Below are 22,717 nucleotides of genomic sequence, written 5' to 3'. Positions count from 1 at the left end.
GCCAATGCAGTTACTTTTGGCACCTGAGTGTAACCTTTCCCGAATTTCTCCTTCACAACCTCTTGTCACAGACTCAAATCCCGAAGGCATATGCTAACTCAGCCCAGATGCCAGGAAGATCCATCCCCAGCTGGGCCATCTGACTCTAATGAGTGGGCAGCCAGATGCATGGTTAATTAAAACTGAAGTCAAAATCACAAAATGAGTTTTCAGGATGCACTTAGCAATGGCAAAATTTCCTTTTGTAAAACCTGAAAACCATTTGTAGAGCCACCAGGAAAAAGGGGCAAGCTACTTATGTAATTCCATCTCCTCCAGAATCTCAGTTTAACAGCTGTAACATGTATCTCCGTCATCTGCAGAAAAGTCTGCTGAAAACCATTACAAGAAGGACAATAAAAAAAAGAAAGCAGAGGCTCTGTTCCCAGCGAGCTTATGGTCTAGTGGGGCATTGATAAAAACTCTCTCCTTCAATGACTGAAGTTCGTGATTTTTAAAAAAATTGACGTATAGTCAATTTACAATGTTGTGTTAATTTCTGGTGTACAGCATAGTGATTCAGTTGCATACACACACACACTCCTTTTCATATTCTTTTCCATTATAGGCTATTACAAGGTATTGAATAGAGTTCCCTGCTGAAGTTCATGATTTTTCTTTGTTTTCCTTGACCCTCTGCAGGTAAAACTTGTCTGTGACCTGGGTGGTTCCACGGCACTCTGGGTCTGCCCCTGTATCCTGATTGTCTTGTCTCCCTCACTCAACTCTGTGGTCCAGTGGTTGTACCCGAGCCCACTAGTATCCACTGGGGAGGGCTGCCTGTTACATGTTCAGGAGTATTGTCAGCCTGCGGTTACACTGTGGGTAGCTTGACTGTGGCCGTAGTAGGAATGCTGACATCACGGAATTTGGTAAATGCTACCAAATCAGGGCTACAATGTTTTGGAGTCAGTTTACCAGCGCACGAGGTCCTTGAACTCAGCAATAATGGCTTTCTTTTTGGATCTTTGGAAACTTACAGCACCTGGCATGTGGTGGGCACTCAATACATATTTGATGAGTGAAAGAAGGGACTATCCTTAGGTTCTTTCTGTAGGACACAAATAGAATAAAACCAACCAACCTGCTCTTGTGTAGAATGAAGCAAGCCTCACACCAATGTAGCGATTTGAGAGGGCTTGTTGAAAGGGCCCCATCTCCCCACCAAAACCTACCCCTTGCGACCTTGCTGCAGTCCTGGATTCCCCGACTGATGGCATTTTTAAGGGAAAGTGCACATTTCAGTTGGTTTTAGGGAAAAGTTCACTGGGTGGAGCAAGAGAAGGAGAAGCTGATAGAGACAAGACGGTGGGAGGTGAGGCATTAACCAGGTAAGACACTGGAATGAGGACTAGTTTTTCCACCTGTGACCACCACTGAGCTGGCGCTGGGCAGGACTGTGAAACTGGGGAGACTTCTTCCTAATCCTTTCTCACGTTCCTCTCTCGTTTGGCCCTTTCTCTGTAGCTCAGGGCGGCTCTGCCATCCTTTGTTTTTAGAAGGAGCATCTCTGCTCCTTTTAAAGAAGTAATCCTTTAAGCTCTTGGCCTACTTTTTCCTCCTTACTTTTCTGTTACAGCTTCCTTGCATTTTGGTCCATTCTCTTTGAGTCTGCTATTCCTGGTTATGGCTTTATATGTTATTCTAAGCAAGGTGCTATTGTCATTTGACAGAGGCCTCATGGAATCCGTAAAGACTGAACAGTATTTCAGGTACTGTGGGAGATGTATGGGGGAAGACTTTATACTGGGGGCAGAGAACATTCTGGGCGATGTGCTTTAAATCATATCGCATAAGCAAGTGCCTCTACTGCCTTAGTGTAAGGCAGGTTCTGACTCATTTTCCCTAGAAGAGAGCATGGACCTGATGACGTAGGGCTTGGCATGGGTAAGTTTTAATACAGGGAGGGAAGAGAACAGGTCTAGAATAGGGCCAACGTTCTCTACCACGGATCCCGGACATTTGGAGGGTATCAGGAGTACGGAGTGGGGTGTGTGCTGGGGGCTGGAGGTTGGGGGTCAGAGTGCAGTGGGGAAGGAGGTCTCTGAAAGTTGGGGGAGGGATGGCAGAAGAGTAGAGGGTCTCAGAGACAAAGATGCCCAGAGCCAGTCTGACTGCCAGCTGTAAGTCTGGTCTTTTTCTACCCACAGTTTACTAGTTTTTGTAACTGCTGAAAACTTGTAATGAAACAAGCTTCTCAGACAAGATTTGAGGTTCTGTGCTGATGGCCCACGAATCCACTGAATCCTTTCTTGGAGGATTTCTAGCTTTAGGGACCCCCCTCTCCACCTCCTACCTCCCTAAGCTTCAGGGAGAAGGCATCTCAAAGAAAGCTTACTTACAGTTTATTGGAGGAGTCTGGGAAATACTTTTATTTAAACCAAAGAGCAAAAGAGGCAGAATCTTTTTATTAAAAATCTTTCACTTACCTAAGTGTACATCTTTATTCCTTACCCCAGCTGTGAGCAGCTGGCAGGTGGGGAAAACACATTCCACCAAAATGTTTTGCAGTGTTTCTGAGGCTTAAATAAAGATTGCATCAAAGCTTCCGAAAACTGCATCTCTTCCCTTGACTGTAGCTTTCTGTCTGGGGAAGAGCATGAGCTAAGGTGTAGCTGGAGAAAAGCAACTTCACTTTTTTCCTCCACTGGGATTGGGCCTAATAAACAGCGCCGTTTAAAATAGTATGGCCAGGGGAATGGTGCTAATGCATGAGTGACTTACACCAAGGTGCTGGTCTGTGCCATTATGCACAAAGCTCAGATGGAAGCATCTTTCTCCTTAAAGGTGCCAGGTCAGAGCAATAAGGGAGGAATAGGAGGGCACATAAATATATCGAGTGCTTACTCTGTGTTGGGGACTGTGTGCTAAGTGCTTTCCATTGGATTATCCCATGCAGTTATTTATTTATTTATTTATTTATTTATTTATTTATTTATTTATGATCTTTTTTTGGAGGGGGAGGAGGTAGGTAGGTTTATTTATTTGTTTATTAAATTTTTTTTTAAATGGAGGCACTGGGGATTGAACCCAGGACCTTGTGCATGCTAAGCACATGCTCTACCACTGAGCTATATACCCCACTCCTGATTTAGTCTTTTAACAAAACAACCCTGTAAAGTAGTCGCTGTTACAATCATCCCCATTTTATGGGAGAGGAAACTGAGGCAGATAGCAGTGTAATAACTTGCCAGTGGTTAGCAGTGGAGACGGGATTGCTCACCCGAGCAGTCTTACTTGTTAGCCTATGCTTCTAAGCACCGTGCTACCCCATCTTTTAGAGGTGGAAGGCAGAGCAAAAACTGCAGCAGCAACATCTGTGGGGCACCTACTACATGCCAGGCACTGCACTACGTCTCTTGATGCCTTATTCCCTTATTTTCTCAACAACACTGTGCGGTTGGTACTGTTGGATTCCCATTTCACAGGAGAGGAAACAGTGGCGTGAGTCACATAATTAGTGCAGTGGAGCTGAGGTCGCGGGTGGGGATGGAGCGTCGGCTGGGCTTGAGTTGCTACAACTGACCATCAGAGTGACTCAGACACGAGCAAGGGACATACACCAGTTTTCATAAAGGCTAACCTAGGGGCCTCACATAACGGTTATGATTATGCTCAGACCACACCAGAATGTGTGATTTCTCTCCCTGATGTTGCTGTACCCAGTGTGATGGTGCTGCCCGGGGCTGGCACTGAGGCTGCTGATCTGCCTCCCACTGGGTCTGATTCCAGCACCACCCTGCTTCTCTCTGCTCTGGGCATCTCACTGCTCGGAGTGGAGTGGAAAGGCTTTTGGTGCAGCCGGTGGGTAAAGGTGGGTGGACAGGCAGTGTCTTTGGTTTATTGGTCTGATTGTTGTACTAAATGAACAAGAAATGGAAAGAAGGAATTTCAGGTTCTTCTACATCACTCGTTCCTGTCACCAATAATATTCTCCATCTTTTTCAGGCAAGAAAAGAGGACCAGCAACCAATGGAATGTTAAAGTCACTGAAAGCAGGATTTCAAGATGACGAAGACGTTCACAACCCATGTGGCCAGGTTTCAGGGACAGAAGTTTATCGGCTGTGTCTTGGCTTAGCAAGGTAGGCCGAGGGCTGGTTTTGATCATTTATCCCTTACTGGACTTTGCTTGAAGTTACAGTGCTCCCAGATTTGATGTTATAGACATTAAACTGTTGTTTCCTTCCCCTTCTCCCCAATTTCTTTTGTCCCTACACAGTATTTAATTTTTATGACCTGGGGGTTGGCCATCCCAGTGTTTTATGAAATGAGATGTCTGTGGCTGGAAGGTGTCAACATGCCTTGTCATTTGAAGACTTACTGTTTGCATCTGAGTCGTTTTCCTGGGCTTAGAGATGTTAGATTTGCAGTATTTCATCCATACTTCACGGCCCTGAGCCCCCAGCGCTAGAAGCAAGTGTAACCCACACCTCCTCAGTCCCCGTGTGTTTACATGGATGGGAGGACTCAAGAGCCCTCTGCCCCTGCCCCCAGCTGTGTAATGAATGACCTCCAGCCCCATTCAAACTGCCACCAAGAGATGCTGGCAGCTTGTGAGCCGTGTTTCCACTTTGGACCCTCTTGTTGCTGCGATGGTGCAGTCTTCTGATGCTTCCCAAATCCCAAACCCTAATAGGGCGTATGGTGCCTGACCCCTCTGCAGTTTTTCCTGCCTATAAGCCAGCTCTGCTCCACGCAGAGGCAAAGCTAAGCCCTTCTCCCCATGGTGGGGCTCCAAGTCTCCCAGGTCCCTCCTACACGCAGCTCGTTGGGCTTCTGTCATTAGCTTTCTCCAGTGGCCTCAGACATGAGTCCAGGGAGCTGGCTGGGGTCAGCATTGGACACGGACTCTTGCCATCCCATCGTTCATGCCCAGACAACAGTGCCTCCCAAGAGTGGGTGCCAGTTACTATGAGATAGGGAAGCCTCATGCAGTTTCGAGATTATCGTTCTGACAGATCCAGTTCAGGGATTAGAGTGAAGCCAGCATTTCCATCGAGGTCTGAAACACCCTGCTTTGGCCTTTTAGCTCTGGCTGCTCCATGTGCTGTCCCTGACCTGTGGCTCCTGCTTCCCCGGGGAGCGGTTAGAAATGCAGAGTCTCAGACCCTGGCCTGGATCTACTGAATACAAGTCTGCATTTTAACCAGACCCCATGGCGGTTTACATACACACTAAAGCCTGAGCAGCTCTGCTTGATACTATTACTGACAGGTCAGGCTGGACCTAAGATAGGATGCTGAAGCGATTTTCCAGATTTGGGGAGCCACACGGTGTAGTGTGTTTCAAGTAAATCCAATGATTGCTTTCCATTAAATACCTATAGAGATTGTCTTCTGTCTTTACTTACCACTTTCATTGAAATTCATATTTTATTTGGGGGTTTTCTATATTCATGCTAGTCAATAATGGAGCTTGATATTGTACATTAACTTGAATTCTCCATCCCCTCCATTCTTCTTGGGTTAAGAACTCTGATAATAGAAGGAAACTGTCGACGTGACATTCAGGGGAAAAATCCAGAAAGTGAATTCCTTTTTATCTTCAGCCCGAGCAGGTCCCACGAATGGAGCACTGTAATAAAACCTTTTTATACGCCTGTCATCGAAAGACAAACCTTTTGCAAAGGAAATGGATTTGAGTATTTGCGAGAGATGATAAACAGCCTGACAAAAAAGGGCCTGAATTTCCCTTTTAAATGTTCAGTAGGGGAGGTTTTAACTTCCCTTGTCAGGTTAAAAAAAAGAATTCCTTATCAAAGCGACTCCATCCGAAACTCAGAAATGAAAACTGGACTGGATCAGAGTGGAAAGCGATGATTTAGAAATGTGTTAAAGGGAGTAGTTTAATGAATAAAGTGTCAGCTTTCTCTAGGAGCGAAAATAAATCACGCGCTGGCTTAACCAGTTTTGTCGCCTCCAATTAGCTGGGTGTAGCTGGCACCAGCAGTCAGCGAGAGGAAACATTAGAACCTAACGCTCAGTAAGATTTGTATATGCGGATTGTTGATAGCGATGTTAATAATGGCATTATATCCGTTTTATGACTGCTCAAGTCCAGAAAATGCTAAAGGGAAAAAGAAAATGAGGAGCATTTGAATGAAAATGGCCCTAATTTTCAGGCTTTCCACTCAGCAGAGAGCCTGGAGCCCTAGACTCATCCCTCAGGAGATGACCTGAAGTCAGGTGCAGGGCCGTCTGACTCTCAGAATTGTCGTGGGCCTTCGTTTCCAGGTATATCCGTTTCCTAGGGCTGCCCCGACAAAGTACCACAAGTTGGGGGCCTTAAACAACAGAAGTAGATTCTGTCGCAGTGTGGGAGGCCAGGAGTCCTAGATCAGGGCGTCGGGCAGGGCTGGATCCTTCTGAGGGCCACGAGGGACAATCTTGCTCCTCCTAAACTGATTTTATGATGCATGAATGAGTTGCAACCTGCAACCCAGTTACCCAGTGGTAAGGGGGGAAGAGGGAGAAATGAGGATTTGGGATTAACGGACACACACTACTATATATAAAATAGGTTAACAAGGACCTACTGTATAGCACTGAGGAATATATTCAGTATCTTGTAATAACCTATAACGGAAAAGACTCGGAAAATATAATTGAATCTCTTTGCTGTACACCCGAAACACTGTAAATAAACTATGCTTCAATAAAAAATTTAAATACTTTCATACAAAAAAAAAAAAACCAACCGAAACACAACCCACAACCCAATGATAGACATCAGTAGCTATTCATCCAAATCCATCGGCTCCCTCTCCGGTCACACAATGAGACTACATTTTCCCGCCTTCTGTGCATTTAGGTGTGACCATGTGCCCAAGTCCTCTCCCCCAGGATGTGAGTGGAAGGAGTAGGTACATCTCCTGGGCCAGCCTTCGAGGGGCCTTCCCACCCTGTCCCTCTCCCCGAGAGGGCGGTTCCCAGGGAGACCTGGCAGCTGTCTTCTGTAGATAGCGGGGCTTTTTTTAGCCTGGGCACCTGGACTCTACAGGAGAAAAAAAATTCACTTCTTGACCTTTAGGCTCCTAAATCTTTGCACCTATTTGTAAGGATAACTTATCTTATCCTCATTTATCCAATGACCAAGTAGAGGTTTGACTTTTGAGAGACAACAGACCTCTGGTGAACACTCTCCATTGTAGCTGTGGCCATATTTTGGCTTACAGTGCCGAGTGTAAATATATCTGGGGAAACAGGGGCTGCTCCAACACCTCATGAGTACAGAAATACTGGGGGCAGGCAAACCAGGCAGGAATGGTCTTTTCCAGCCCTCCTTGCATTCACATGTGGCTGTGTAACAAGTTCCTAACGATGGAAGGTGAGCAGAGAAATGCCAATGCCTGGCATTTCAGGCTGGGGCTTTGGGGAGAGGGTCTACTGTCTCTGCTGCCTCTTTCCTCTTCCAGCAGCTCAAAGTGGAAGACTCCAGGGCTCTGGTGAAGTGGTTTCAACCTTTGCTGCTCATTGGAATTGCCTGGAAAACTTAAAAAAGAAATCATCCCACTGCACATTTAGACGCTAATGACATTGGTCTAGGGGGTGGTGGGGGCTACAAGAGTTTTAAAAGCTCCCCAGGTGTTCTAGAGGATACCAAGGTAGACAACTGTTGCTCTGGAGGGTGCTGGGGCCATAAGAAGGTAATCGTCTTCAAGAAGAAAGCAACTGGCCTTCGCTCCTTAAGAGAGAAGGAAATTTTTATTCTGTTGAGTCCCTGGAAATTTGAGGCTTATTTGTTACAGCAGCTTAGTTATCCCAACTAATATATCTTTTTAATGAGCTCTGGGAGAGTGCCTCCTTAGCATGCTACAGTTTTTCTCTCTTCTAACACCTTCCAGCTGCTTTGTTCTGAAGGATTAAACTGTCCCAGAGTGGGCAGTTGGGGTGCTGCTGGGAGGCAGAGCTGCCCCTCTGCTCCGGCATTCCCAGGTGCTGCTCCTGCGACCTTGAGAACTTTGAATCAGGAGTGGCCCCCTACTGCTCCCCACCATCCCATAAGCTCACACATGGAGATAATCACTGTTTTATTTGGAAGACACAGATTCCCTCAGGTTTGCATTTGCTCTGCGATTCTGTTAGGCTTTGTAATTCTGTTTACTGATATCCAGTGCTCAGGATGACGCCTTCTACTCTGTGGGTTGGTGATACGATACCACAGTTAATTTTTCCAAGTTTTCTGATACCACTCAGTGGGAGAAATAATTGTAAGTGTTCAGTGGCAGACTGTTTCCACCTAATTGCCTCAGAACTGCAGGGTTATGTATTTGATTTCTTTGATTGATCTGTTTTGTGTATGTATTTTTCCAACATCTTGAATAATTTAGGAGCAATCCTGGGTTGGTGGCTAATTTGGTGTCTAGCAATTATGAGTCCTTCTGAAGCATGTCTCACTCCAGTGTTTGAAGGCAGGAGGCAGGAACTACTTTATAACAAGACTCAGTGTTACATGAACTTGGGCATCCTGTGTGCTCATTCAGGTTCCTGGAAACCTAGGCTCACATTCAGGTCAAGTTGTGTTCTAAAAGGCAGATGTTGGCCCTGTGTCCTGACAGCAGCAGGGATGGGTTGACAAGTTTTCTCTTTGCTCTAAGCTCCTTCCTGTGTGTTAATTGAAAGCAACAATGAAAGAGAAAATAATGCCTGTTGGAGGTCCTGAACCAAATTTGCAAGCTTGGTCATGGGGAGGAAGCAGGGTCAGTTCTGGAGGGGAAGTGGGCTGTGGTCAGGGCATAAGCAGCAGTACTATAGATGCTCGGGATTTATTCTGGGATGTAGAGAAGGCAAAAGGATTCATCTGTACCAAACTGTGCCCTTTCCTCCCTGTTGTCGTACAGCAGGACTCCCCAGCCAGGAGGTCAGGATCTCGCCTGCTAGACCCGGGAGACTTCCCTCTCTGTCCTGCTCTTCTCTTGGGAGTTTTCCAGAATTACCCGTGGGAAGGGGGACAGGGTGAGGAACAGGTCCCCTTTTCTCCTCCTCACAGGGAACTTAATTAGCAGCCTTCACTGGGGGCTCAAGTTCTCCTTGTCAGGAATCCCCTCCTCAAAGCAGTCTCAAGGCTTTGGCAGGACACAAATGCATCTTGTCAGTGATCTCCAGCCACAGAGTACCAGGAACACCCCTGTGGTTGAACAAATTAGGTTTGTTGCTTGTCGTAACAAGGGAGACAGACACCATGGGGAACTTGGGGAGACTCAGTTAGAGTGTTAGGAAGAACACTCTAGGATTTGGGCTTGCGTTTGATGAACCGGGGGAGGGTTCAAGAAATCAGGGTTGGGTGCTTTCAGAAAGTGGGGGTAATTCTATGATTGAGTATCTTAACCCAGCCATCAAAGGTGGGATGAGTGACTCAAGGCTGGAGATGTAATTGGTAAAGATTAAAAATTGGTCGCTCGTTAGCAGAATGGGGATGGGTGGTCATTTTTGCTCTTTGGACAATATTCATAGTTTTGTGTGGAGTGACCTTGTTTTTGCTTGGATCCATCACAGTCATTGGTGTTTTGTGAAATTGCTTATATTCAGTGAGCCCGGGCTGTGCGTGCCAGCGCCAGCTCCCAGCAGCACTGAGGCCTGGCTGACAGAAGCAGCAGGCCAGTTCCCAGATGTCAGTGGCTGTTATTCTTGTTCTCAATCTGGTACACTCTCCATCATTAGAAGGTTGAAATAGTTCTGAATTGCTAATGTAATAGTAATTACCCACTGCCATGAGCCTTCGGAGGGCCCTCTTCACCTCCCACAACCCACTAGTTAGTAGCAAAGTATAGGGAACAGTCTGGACCCTGCCCCAGCTCCACTGCTGGCGACCGCTCTGATGAGTCAGCGCCCGTGTGGTGCCTGCTGCTGCGTCTGAAATACCGCTCAGGCTCTAGGACTAGATCCTCTCAACTTTAAGACTGAGAAGAGGCAAGAAAACAGAAGAAAAGGACAAGAGATGAGAGGAGTGGAGAAGAAAGGAGATGAGAAGAGGGAGTGATGGTAGATAAGTGAGGGTGAGGGCAGCAGAAAAAGGTTGAAAAGACACCCAGAAAATGAAATGGAAACAATGTGCCAAGAGTGAACTGAACAAAGGCCAAAAATGGGGACGAAAGAGCTGAGAAGGAAGGAAGGAAAAGAAGGGAAGACAGAACAGGAGGAAAATGCAGGCTCAGGCACCCGCTTAAGCGACTTACCTGATCCTGTGGTTCGCTTATATTGAATATGTCTCAAAATGAGTCTGCCATCAACTGGGGCTTAGAACACAATCATTTTGTTAGAGACGAGTTTGGGTTGGAGCTGGATCAAATTTGACAGGGTTTAACCTGTGAAGAAAAGAGGAAATGGTGCCCTACAGTCTCCGGCGGCGGCAGCGTCAGTGTCCTGGAAGCAGCTTGGCGCCTCTGCTGTTTTTCTTTCTGCTTCATCCCAGGATGCTCCTTGGAATCCCAGCTCGCACCGGCCCCTGCGCAGGTATGAATAACCTCGCTGTCTTTGAGTTAGGATGAAAAACAGCGTGCGTGTCCCTGCCAAGTCTCAGAAACAAGGCAGTGTGAACAGATGGTGGAGGAAGCGGCACAGAGAGCCTTGATGAACCCACCCCAGTGGGAGCGGGAATCGCACGCGAAGGACTTTTCTTGGCAGCTGGCGAAGAACTTCTACAAATAGCCAGCGGGAGCCCGGGAGCTGGGTGAGGGCGCGATCCCTCTCCTCTGAAGCGAGGGTTCTTTGAATTGGCAGTGTAACCACTGTGCCTGCGAACGCAGGACTACCCGAAGGTGTCAACGAAAGGGGCAGGGAAGGAATTCATGAAGCAGAGGAGACAGTGGATTGGCAGATGGAGGCTGGTCCCCGAAGCCCAGGTGGGCCCGGAAGGGTCACCCCACCCCTAGTTCTCCTCTTGGTTCTGTGTGTCTGGTGTCAGAGCATCCTTTCTGGACCCTTCCCATGCCCAGCTGTGTGGAGTAGAAGCAGGCAATGGTGAGACTCGGGCAGGGTAAAGTAGATAAGACACTCACAGGGTGACTTTGCATGAAATCTCTCTTTAGAGATTGTTTTCTGGAGAGAAATGAGTGTCCCATTTCACAAATGCTTTCAGAAAAGCCCCCACTAGCTCGGGGTCTTCTTCCTGCATGTCTTATGTTCCCTCTCAGGGAAGTAACTGTTGGAGAAGTTGTTCCTTGGGGGGAGGGGGAACTTCCTCTGTCCGGCCCCCAGGGATAGTTAATTTGTCTAAATTTCTTTGTTTTCCTTTTTTGGCTGGGTGAACATACCTGGAAATTTGGATTTCCTTCCTGGTCATGTAGGGGCAGGTCATTTTCACTAAAGAGGGTTCCTTTGAGTCGTAAATGCTTTATGTCTACCTCCGTTGGAGACAACGGTGTATACTAGATGAAGTTACATTTTATCCAGCCATCTCAGACCTGATCACATCACTCTTCTTTTTCTAATCCCTTAAACAGAGCCCTGTAATCTCAGGATGAGACCCAGAGTCCTTGCTAGGATTGGCCCTTTTGGATCTGGCCCCTCTGCCCTTCTCCTGCCTCGTGTCTCCCCTCTCCCCTGACAGGCTGCCTGCATCTCCTTCTGTGAAACTCCTGGAAGTCCTGAGTGAGTCGTGCTCCTTCTTGCTTTTCTGCCAGTGCACAGGCTGTTCCACGAGAAAGCGCTCGTGGGATGTGCCATCTAGCTGGGCAGGAAGGACTTGCCCCCGGTATGTTAGACCCATTCAGGTTCCAAGGAAAAGAGCCTCGCCCAGACTGTTTTGGGGTTTAATCTGAGGATGCTGAGGAAATTAAGAGAAACAGAAAACTGCCTTACCCACGGCACTGCCGAACTCACAGAAACCGGGCATCTCTGGGAACTAGAGCGTGGTCCAGGCTGCCACGCGGCTTGTCTCATTACTGGCTCCCTTAGCTCGTTTCGCGTTACAGCTCATCTGTTTCTCAGCTTGACTGTCCGACATTACTGCTCTCTGCCTTGTGGGTTTGGCTTATTCCTGGCCTCTGCTTTCTGCTTTTTTTCAAAGTGCATTTTCCTGCCTCCGTTGCCTCTATGCCTGTTTTCCTGTCTGTGCGTTTCACATTCAGGCTTCCCAAAGAGAGAGGCTCTGGGTGGTCTGCATCCAGGGTGGAGTGGCACCATGAAGCCTGGCTTTGGTTCTGGGCCCCCCCGGGGCACTGGCCAGCTGACTGTAGGTCAGATGTGGACCTTTGGTCCAACCAGCTGGGGCCAAGGTAGCAGAGTTCCCTCGCAGAAAACATATCAGCTTAGGATAAGAAGCATCAGAGAGGGGCCGCTGGTGGGTCAGCAAAGTAAAGCTTCTCAGAAACGCTTGTGTGGGCTGCTCGGTACTCAGAAATAAGACAGCAAATAAATGTCGTATCTGTAAAATATGCGATGAGGGTTCTGGACCAGGTCAGAAGTGGCTGAGATCATTATGGTCTGGGATGGGCGTTCCTCTGCTTACAATCTCAAGGATAAACTTCACAGGATGGCGTCAGGGGGTCAGGCCCCATCATGTTCCAGCCGCTGGATCTCCCTGCGTGATCCCTGGATGACTGTGCCCTGTTTATTCAGATATCACTCCTACACCATCACTCTGTTTGTTCAGAAGAATTCGTATGCTTCTTTAATTTTGAGCTAAAGCATGATTTCTTTCCCCAAACCTTACTTATCCTGCCTCAGATATTGAACACCTTTCCTTCAGCCCTCTGTATCTGCCTCTGTTACAGCACACTGACGACTGGTTTACATGCCAACCTTGCTCTCTGTACTGTGAGGAAAGGGGCTGATTGTGGTTTATTCATTTCTGTACCCCAGGGACTAGCCCAGTGCTTGGTACCTGCTTCTACTGCTCAGACTAACTCCTATCTATTGAGTTATTACTCTGTTCCAAGCACTGTTCCAAATGTTGTATGTATATTAACTAATTTAGTCCTCTCAGTAGGAGTCATAATGATCCTATTCTGTGTTTTGGGAAATTGAAGCACAGAGAGGTTAAGAAACTTGCCCAAGGTCGTGGAGCTAATATTTGGTGGAGTCAGGATTCAAATCAGACTTGTTCTGGTCTGTGCTTTACCCATTGAACTGTCCTGCCTCTTGGCAATAAATCTTGGAATTAGTTGGCATTCAATTAGTGTTGAAGATATAAAGGAACCAATGGTGATATTTTGAGAAGAAAAACCAGGGGGAAGGCAGTGTAGTGGAGGGAAATGAGGCGTATAGAAACACATCCACAGAGCAGCAAGTACCAACCTTGGGAGGCAGGCTGGACATGTTAGTTGGACCAGATGATGGACACTTTCAAATGACAGGATAAGAGGTTGGGCTTCTGAAGAAAGGAGTGACATGATTAAAAGCAAGTTTTAAGAAGATTAATCTGGCTTCAGAGTTGGATGGTTTGAAATGGGAAGAGAATAAGCACAGGGGTCCACGTAGGAAGCCATTGAAAGAGTCTCGGGAAGCGATAGATGACGAATGTGGACCTGGAGTCAGATGAATCAGGGGTTTGAGTCTCAGTTTTGTCACTTGCCAGCTGTGCGACCTCTCTCAACCTCCAAGCCTCTGTTCCTTCATATATAAGACAGGAATTATTACTCACTCCATAGTGTATTGTAAGGATTAAATGCATGTTTGCCACAGAACCTGACCTCCTTCTTCCTTGGGTCGAGGTGATACAGGCTTGTGCCCGTGTGGTAGCACTGACAAGAGAAAGGACAGGAAAATGAGACTCAGTAGAACTTGCCGATTGATGGATGCTGGGAAGTTGTGGCAGGGAAGGCTCAGTGCAGGTGGTAACGTCAGGGAGCCTGGGTCCTGGATCTGGTTTTGTCACTAACTACTTTGGACACATCACTCCTCCACGTGGCTGGATCTCACTTCTGCCCTGGGAGTGTGAAAATGTTAGACTAACAATCACGCACTTTTCTTCCAGCTCTGAATTATTATTTCTCTATAATAGTATAGCCAGGAGGTTTGGAATCTGGAAACTGGGAGAATATAAAAGATGGCCAAGCTCTGCCTTCCCCTCCAAAGAGATCTCCCTCTCCCTTTACTTTTATTAATTCAGTCCTTTGTTCTCCCTCTGAGTTGGCAATATTATTGTTTTCTTTTGTTTTGGACAGATGGCTCAAAAATCTCAGCCATCGATGGAAGGTTTTGTGAGCAGAACAGAAGGTGAATCAGAGATGAGTTTTTTCCTGGAGTCCTCTGGTCACCCTGTCCTGACCTGGATCTCCTCATTTCTCTGAGGGGCAGAAGCAGGTGCCTTCTCAAACAACTTATTCTTTCTTTCCCCTTCCTACACAGCATATCCCATGCTCTTCTCGGTCTTCAGAGCTGGTTTGTGATGATGCTTCTCGGATATCTTTCCCCCTGGACACTCCAGCTGGGCATCCTCAGAGAGAAGGATGCACATGCAGTACCCTGCTAATAAATTATTTTCATATCGTGATCATCTCTTTGCCTGGATTACATCATGCTGTGGGTGAACTGAAATGTGTGAGCAGTTGCTGAATCCTCTAGTGAGTGAGTTTCCATGGCAGCCCTCAGAGGGTCGAGTTCTTTCCAAAAGAGAGTAGTTTGTTTTCAATTAACCAAGGGCAAAGAGGTCCTTACTGAATTTTTGCATATGGAAACTTCAGATAAATTTTCCCTGCCCCGCAGATGCCATATGGAGCTGGGAGGAGGGCCGTTGACTTGTGTAATGTACAACGCCCCAGGCACAGGGCGTGGATGATATGAAGTCACAAAGGAATGTTGGCTCTTAATCAAAAAGGGAAACATTATCAAACTGACCTACTAGGCATTCATCAAGCACCTACTGATAATTCCACCTGCCAGAGATGGCAAATTTCCACTCTTTCAGAGTTCTGGGTTGAGTGAAGAGAGTGGATGTCTATTTAACAGGTGAATGCATTGCGGCATCCTTTGAGCTGCTGACCAAAGATATGGGTGCACTCAACTACCACGTTAAATATTCCAAGAATCACAGCTTCTATGAGGAAGCAAAAACAATAATTATCCACATATGTTCTATAAAAGAGCAGCTTAACCTGTGGAAACTTGCCATAATGTGACTGAAAGAATAGGAAACAGTTCTGCCCTAAAGTCCTAGAAAATAAGGTTTTGCTTGACCCAGAGGATGTCCAAAATTTCTTCCAGTTCACTACTTTTCTTTTCTGATGTGTCCAACCTGCCGCCAAATACAACCATTATTACTGTAGTTTTTGGTTCTTGTATTTTTTCCATTTTGGAAGTTCCTTTCTTTTTCAAATATGCTCTATTGCTTTGTATAGTTTCCTATTCCATGCAAATGTATTCATATTTGTCATTTATTTCTTTGAACATGTCATCAAAGTTTTTATTTTCCTAGCAAATCTGGGTCCAATAATTCCAATATCTGACATCTTTGTGGATCCCTTCCTGTGGTCTGTGATTTTTGATGGTTCTTATTTATGTTCAGGTTGTCTTGTTTTCTTGTAGGACTGCTAATCTTTGACTGCTTTCTGGTCATTTCCATTGAAAAATTATTTGTGAGGGTTTGCTGAGGGCTTGGATCAATGTGCCTCCTCCTGAGATGAGCCGTCAATCAAAACACCTCAGAACAAGTGCAAAGTTTGAGAGCCTCTGGCTCACACTCCAGACTATAGAATGAGGTACAAATTTGTAAGAGGGCTGGCCCTGGCCACAAATACCCAAGAATAGCTGTTTTTCCTTTCTTTTTCTTTTTCCCTCTCCCTTTTAATCATCAAAAACCCTTTGTGAAGTTTCTAGAGATTCTGAGGGGAGAGGCAGGATGAGATCTGCTTGCACTTGACTTGAGGTTGTAATCCTTTTGGGTCTCAGCTCAGTGTGGGGAGGGTCTCCTCACTGACTCCTCACTCCCAGTGGGTTGAGCTGGACTCCTGTCTCTCTAGGTCTGTTGCTCGTGACTGGAGAGAAGTCACTGTGTTATTGGCAAATGCTGCCAGATCATAAGCTGTTTTGCAGGTCTCATTTTTGGCTTACCTTTCTGGTTACAGAATTTCACCCAAAAAATAGCCCAGAAGTTCCTTGTGTCCTTTCCGATCTTCAATGTTTTTGGGTTGTTTTTATTTTCACAATTTTATCCATCATTTTTTCTTTGATTTTAGCTGAAAGTTTTATCTTCAGAATACAGCTTACTTTCTGTAGATAGTGGAAGGCCCCAGTGGTCTTTTAGAATGCAAGTCTATGTAAGTTTCTGCTCATCCCCTATTAGTCATTCTCAAAACAGCTTACTTGTTAAAAATTATTCACTTCCAGTTGAACCCTAGGCAGCACTCTGAGAAACTTCCAAGAGAAAGTTCAAGCTGCTCAGCGTGGAACACAAGGCCTCTTCCTCCCTCTTGAGACCTGCTGTCTTCCACTCCCCTCTCTCACTCCTACATGTGCTCCAACAATGTGGATAAGCTTAGACTTCCCTGAACACACTGTACCTTTTGTCACCACTGTGCCTTTGCACGTGCACTCCCTGTGAACTGGAATACCCTTTTCTCTTTGTCCTTGAGGCAAACACTTATCCACCTTCTGAAAGCCAGCTCAGAGGTCACCTCCTTTACAAAATTTTCAACTGCCCTATCGCCACATGTTATAATTTATCCTTCCCTTGATGGTATATTTCGCACATCATTCTATGGTTATGTATGCTATTGTAATTTCCTTTTGTACTAGAGTTCAAGCTCCTTGAGAGCTGGGATTGTAATTAATTCATCTGATGTTCAATATGTTTTTGCTAATTGATTGAACAAATGCGGCATACAATTAGACAATCAGATAGCCAGCCCAAGCAGGAAGAATACTGCCGTGACTTCTGACACCAACTACCCAGAGTTAAGCCAAACTTTACAGATTAAAGGCATCGTCCTCCACATGACTACCCTCCCCTCAGAGGCCAGCTGTCAGTTCAGGGGTCCCCACACCACCCTCACTTCTGATCAGATGCTAACAATCTTAGGGGCTCACAACAGCCCTTAGGTTTGACAATTTGCAAGAACCACTCACAGACTCAGGAAATGTTGTACTTATGACTACAGTTTTATTATGGAACAAAGGCTACAAATTAGAACAAGATGAAAGAAGAAATGCGTAGGGAGGGTCCCAAACACGAAGCTTCCATGTTCTCTCCCTGTGGAGTCAGGATAAATCACCCTCCCAGGACATCAATGTGTGACAACACAGAGTGTTGTCAACCAGGCAGGCTCACTTGAGCTTTGGTGCCCAGAGTTTTTATGGGAGTTTCCTTACATAGGCATGACTGATTGAATTGACTCATGTGGTCATTAATTCAATCTCTAGCCCCCTACCCTTGTCCAGAGGCCAGACTGATGTCAGGTGGCTCAAAGCACCACACGTCTAATTACATGGTTGGTTTTCCTGGCATGGCGAACCCTCATCCTGAATCAGCTTGTTAGCACAAGCTATCCAGGGGCCCACCAAGGATAGCAAAGGGTCTCCTATCACTTGGGAAATTTTCAGGATTTGGGGGCTACCTTTCAGGAACTGGGAACAAAGACCAGCCAAAGTCATTAATGCACAGGAAATGCTCTCAGCCTTAATTTGATGGAGTTGGTGCCCCGGAGGTGGTCAGGGCCCGTGCTAGGAAGTCCAAATGGAGACCTAACATCTGAGAGGCAGGTGAGTGCGTGTAACCGCTGACATTCAGCAACAGCTGCCCTTAGATTTTAGGCAGGAGTCACCCAGTGCTTGACACGTAGTGGGTGTTTAATAACTATTTGTTAAATGAATGAAATGAGGTGAGTGTGACTCGGACACAACTGATTGGCCCCTCAGTAGCTACCAGGTGTGCACAGAGGCTGCTCCTGGTAACAGAGGGAGCCCTGCTCGTCGCCTCTGCCCCGAGAAGCAGAGTCTGACGCCACAGGGGCGAATGCAATCGGCTCATCAGCAAACACTTCAGCACTCAGCTCGTCCACAGACTCCCCTGAAAAAAAAAAATTAAACCAGTGCAAGAGAACAAGAAGGAAAGAAGAGGAAAGCAAGAGAAGAGAAGGGCTCAGAAGTTAGAATTAGGATGGGCTTATCGGAACAGCTAAATGCATGGCGTGGGTTTTACATTTTTCTCTAATGATTTTTTCTTGCTTCCAGCCTGACAAAGCCCAGTTTTATGTTTCCTGGTCCTGTGAGCCCAGAATTTTCCATATACTGGTCAGTTCCATAAACTTTTTTTAAAGGGGTAATCTATGAGTGTAATTTTCCATCCTCCTTTCCAGAGCACTTGGCTCCCTTAAGGAGACCAGCAGGCTGCGGAGGTGTCAGCACGTCTCTTTCCTGGAGTCCAGCTGCAGGGAGCCCCTCATCTCCGATGGCCAGTGATGACTCACTTCCCTCTGCCTGCCCTAAAGAGCTTCTGAATCCACTCCCGCCTCAGGCTCCTGCTCCGTAGCCCTTCCCTCCAAATTCCAAAAGCAAGACATTATCAGCTGGTGACCCGGAATCCAACCCCAGCTGTTAGGGGGAGGGCCCACATTTCCGATTCTGCAGCAGTGGGAGGCTTTCTGGGTAGTCCTCCAGCTCAGATGACTTGAAAGAAGGATGAGAGCAGAGCTGTGAATGAGAGGGGCAGGGCGAGGATCCCAGAGGGGTTTGCTCATTACACGGGAAATATCAGGGTTCCAGATAATGACTGCTCAAAATCAAGAACGATTCAGTTTTCTGTGGCCCCCAGGTACAACTGATTGAATTTACTAGACACAGTAAAATGATTTCTAATTCTGGATGCACATAATAGAAATCTCCACTTGAATGTCCAAGTGCCTCCAAATTAAAACATTCAAAATAGAACTCCTGATCTTACTCCCTTCCCACCAAACTTGCTCTTTCCCAACTTTCCCTCTTAGTTTAGTGACACCACCATTTACCCCTTATGCAGCCTCAGTGATCCTTTAAGAATCTGCTCAAATGTCACTTCTTTGATAAAGTCTCTTGGTTTTCGTCCCTCCCCAATTAGAATTAATCATTTCCTGTATTCTCTCCTTTTACTCTCACAATAGTCCTCTGAGATAGTACAGGTATTGGTCCCATTTTGTGGAGAAAGAAGTAAGATAAATGCAAGACAGATGGATGTCAGGTGGTCCAAGGTCACACAGCTGGTCTGTGGTGGAGCCAGGATTCAATCCCAGTTCTGAGACCAAAGCCAATGTTCTTAGCTACCGTGATACTTGGCCTCTCTGCTTGGATTTTGAAATATGTTTTGGGAGACATTGGCTCATAAGTTGGGATGGGCTTCAAAGAGCATCTCAGTCAACACCTCTCTCAATGCAGGAGCCCACACTCACCTCCAGGACTCATGGTGTGCCTGTCGCATTTCAAGGCTGAAACTGTGTTTTCTGTAAAATAAAGACATTGGGCTCTATGATCCTTACCAACTCAATAGCTCTGTGGTCATTCAGACGGACCCGGGGGGCGCTCTGTAACGAATTGACTCTGCCCTCCTACAGCTTCTACCCTTCTCTCCTTGTTTCCTCCCTCTGGATAATCTACCCCTTCTTCCATGGGACAGCTCTTTCTAGGTGCAGGGGAAATGGAGTCATTCAGGCTCCCTCGCCAGACATCTGGTGCCCAGTAACTCAGCTGTACCATCCCACACGCGAGGCACCCGCGTAGCGTTACACAACCGTGACTTGCACCACTCTGTTGCACTAGTTATCTCGCATCAGAGTGGCTGGATGCTGGCTTTGTTTGCCTTGATACATAAGGTGGTCAGGACTTGCCACCACCGCTGCCATTAAAGCCTGTGTGTTCCTCTGCAGTAAAGACACGTCAGAGATACCTCCGGCTTTGAGAGTGTTCTGCCGTCTGCCCGAATCCCGAGTGAACCTGCCTGGCCTTGAGCGCCTGCAGCACACGAGGCAATGACCTTTCTTCTTTTGACACCGTCTTCAAGGGCCTTCCGACACTGGTCGTCCCCTTCTGGGCCAGCACCATGTTCTCAAGAGAAGCTGATCTGAAGAGGCAGGAACTGGAAGGTCTGAGGAGACTGGGGAGCTCGGCGACTGCCACATGCAAAACTGTTTCTACAAAGTGGTGGACTCCACTCTCTCTCCCTTTTGGTTGCCACTGCTTATGCAGAGCACGGAAAGAACTGAGGCTGGCCAACTGCCCTGGAGCTGTAGCACAAGGGCGAGGTGACCACAGGCTGGCGGGGACCTCAGAGGCTCTGCCACTCCTCAGGGAATTTCTGGAACTCAGTCTCCTTTCTTCCTGACTTCCATCTCGTTCACCCACTCAGGCCTGCTCTTAGGACCACCTTTACCTCGTCAGTCACTGGTCAGGTCCAGTGATGTATTTCTGTAGGGTAGCTCCTGGGGGTGGGTGTTCACCTCCTCTTCCTACTGCCTCTCCTTGGCCAGACCCTGATGGGCCGGCGCCTTGATTCCCGTGTGGCTCCCTTCTTTCCCACTCCCACCTGCCACCTTCACTGTTGCCAGAGGAACTGGCAGTACAGTCCCATCTTGCAGCACCAGCCCTCCCCACATTCTCTCTCTGCCTCTCAGTCTGTGGTCAGGGCCCTCTGTCGGACCGACCCACCCTCCCCCTGGACTCCACACGCGCAGTCTCCCCAGCCCCTCTCGTGAGAATGAGGCCTTTCAGTTTATATCCAGAGAACAGAGTACAGACGGTTTACCCCCCAAATACTTCTTTATAAATTGATATAAACTGGAGTCTTTTTGTGAAGACCAAGCACCCATCTGTTTTCTGACAGTGAAGAAAGGACTTATTTATGTTCTTCTCAGGAAGTCAGAAGGACCAAGTCTGGATGAACCACTCTGATTTTGAACATAATTCCCTTGTCCATTAAAAATTTGGAGATGTTGGAGCCTGTAATTGAAGGAAACAGCTCTCCCAATGTGACTTCCAGTTCCAAAGAAATTCATCCAATTTTACCAACTCAGAGGAGGATATTAGAGATCCTAACATCACTCAGGTGCCAATTCCAGATGGTGAGGATGGAAGATTAAAAGTGAAAAAACCTATTCATTAAATGACAAGTGGATGACATAAGGGCTTCGGGCTCTTGTGTGAGTTCTACACGGAGGATAAGGCTTGGTCCAGCTGTGCAGCTGGGTGAGGTGTCCCTGGGAATCTTATCTGCAAGTCAGATCCATGAGAAAGATGTTAGATTCACTTCTCTTTCCAACAGCAGATGTATTTTTAAAATGACTTTGGGACCAGTTTCTTACTTCCTCACTGAGAGTCTATTGTTACGACATCCGAGGACTCCCAGGAGTATCACAGATCGGGATGCCCCAGCGTAAGCTCCTGGTGTGACTTCCTGCCATTGCAAGCCATTCCCAAGACGCAGGCTCTGGGGCCCTTTCCCTGGGCTCAGCACAGAGGAGAGTGAGGGCTTACAGCTGGAGACGGGGGACAACTCAGCCCTCAGAGCCCTGGATTTGAGGGAAGAGGGCGTGTTGGTTTATTCTCAGCACAGCAGTCAGCACATCCTCCTCCATTTTCCGTCCATGTGTGACACACGTTCTCATGTCTTCCAAAGCCTTTGGCAAACTTTTGGGGTAAAGGGTGGAGACTCACAGGGAAGGATGCGATACGGAACCTAATATAGGATGCACAAGTTACATAATCTGAATGGTATTTGGAGTTTGAACAAAGTATAATTGTTTAGACTTTCAATTGCCAAAACAAATTCTTGAATATAGATGCTGAGTAAGTGGGGTCATAGATAGCATCATGCAAGGACTATTAGAGTATGTGATTTTAGTGCAATACTTGTACTTCTTTGATTCATTTGATAGACATTTATTAAGACTATATGTGCCAGGCATATAGCTTAGTACTGGAAATAGGAGGAAGTCAGTAATTATTGAATTGCATACACACACACGCACACACACACACACACACACAGCGTTCACATCACACAATCTCCCTTTGACGCCTGGGGACCGTTGGCTTGAAGTACCAGCTGCTGTTGCTTGTTTTTCCTTCAGCTACCTGATCTCCTTATTTACGTTGTCCCTCTGATTTAATTTGATGTCAGCACTGTGTAAGACAGGCTTAGATGTTGGGAGAGCAGTGGAAAGAGATACGTGTATTTGGTGTAAGACATCTGTGTGCACATCTGAGCCGTTGAGTTAGTGAGATGCCATCCCAGTCTGCAAACTGAATGACAAAGGGAGGAGGGATTTACAAGCTGGCTGGATAATTAAAGATTTGTTTAACTGTCACTAGGATTCCATTTCATGGTTTTGTTTTTATAATTAAAATTATTTCATCACTGGGTTAAAACCTTATATCTGAAGTGTCACCCAGAAGCGTATTTTTGTGATTGAGTTGTTCTGGAAAGCCTTTGAAACACAGGTTTACCAAGGAAATAAGAAAAAACAGGCATAATAAATACCGAGGGGGAAACTCAAGGTGGTTGATCAGCGTGGAAAGATTACCGAAGTGTGCAGTGAAATACGGGGAAATCTGGTGGATATGGTTTATTGGGAGGAATTTTAAAACACAGGGTGTCTTGAAATAAATAAACCCCAGCTTTGATTAGTGTGTGTACTTTTGGTAACAGAATACATAATCTTGAAAAAAAATATTGGAGTCCCCTTTGAGGAACAATGGTTTAGCACAGATTTTTCATTTGAAATTAGTGTTTACTCTCAGCCAGAGAAAACTCCCAGATGTTTTCTTCCATTAAGC

At 46.5% G+C, this 22,717-nt stretch overlaps 1 long non-coding RNA gene across 1 annotated transcript in view; it reads left to right on the top strand.

Moving 5' to 3' along the window:
* Positions 1-4,228, top strand: part of LOC140685430 (uncharacterized) — a 55,708-nt gene extending 51,480 nt beyond the window's left edge. The window contains exon 3 of the long non-coding RNA XR_012063980.1: positions 3,988-4,228. This is a non-coding gene — a long non-coding RNA (uncharacterized lncRNA). The remainder of the gene's footprint in view (positions 1-3,987) is intronic.
* Positions 4,229-22,717: the final 18,489 nt, after the last annotated feature.

The sequence above is a fragment of the Vicugna pacos genome, chromosome 25 (genome assembly GCF_048564905.1).
Source record: "Vicugna pacos chromosome 25, VicPac4, whole genome shotgun sequence".
Taxonomy (NCBI): Eukaryota; Metazoa; Chordata; class Mammalia; order Artiodactyla; family Camelidae; genus Vicugna; species Vicugna pacos.
This window is presented reverse-complemented; position numbering and strand designations above follow the sequence as displayed.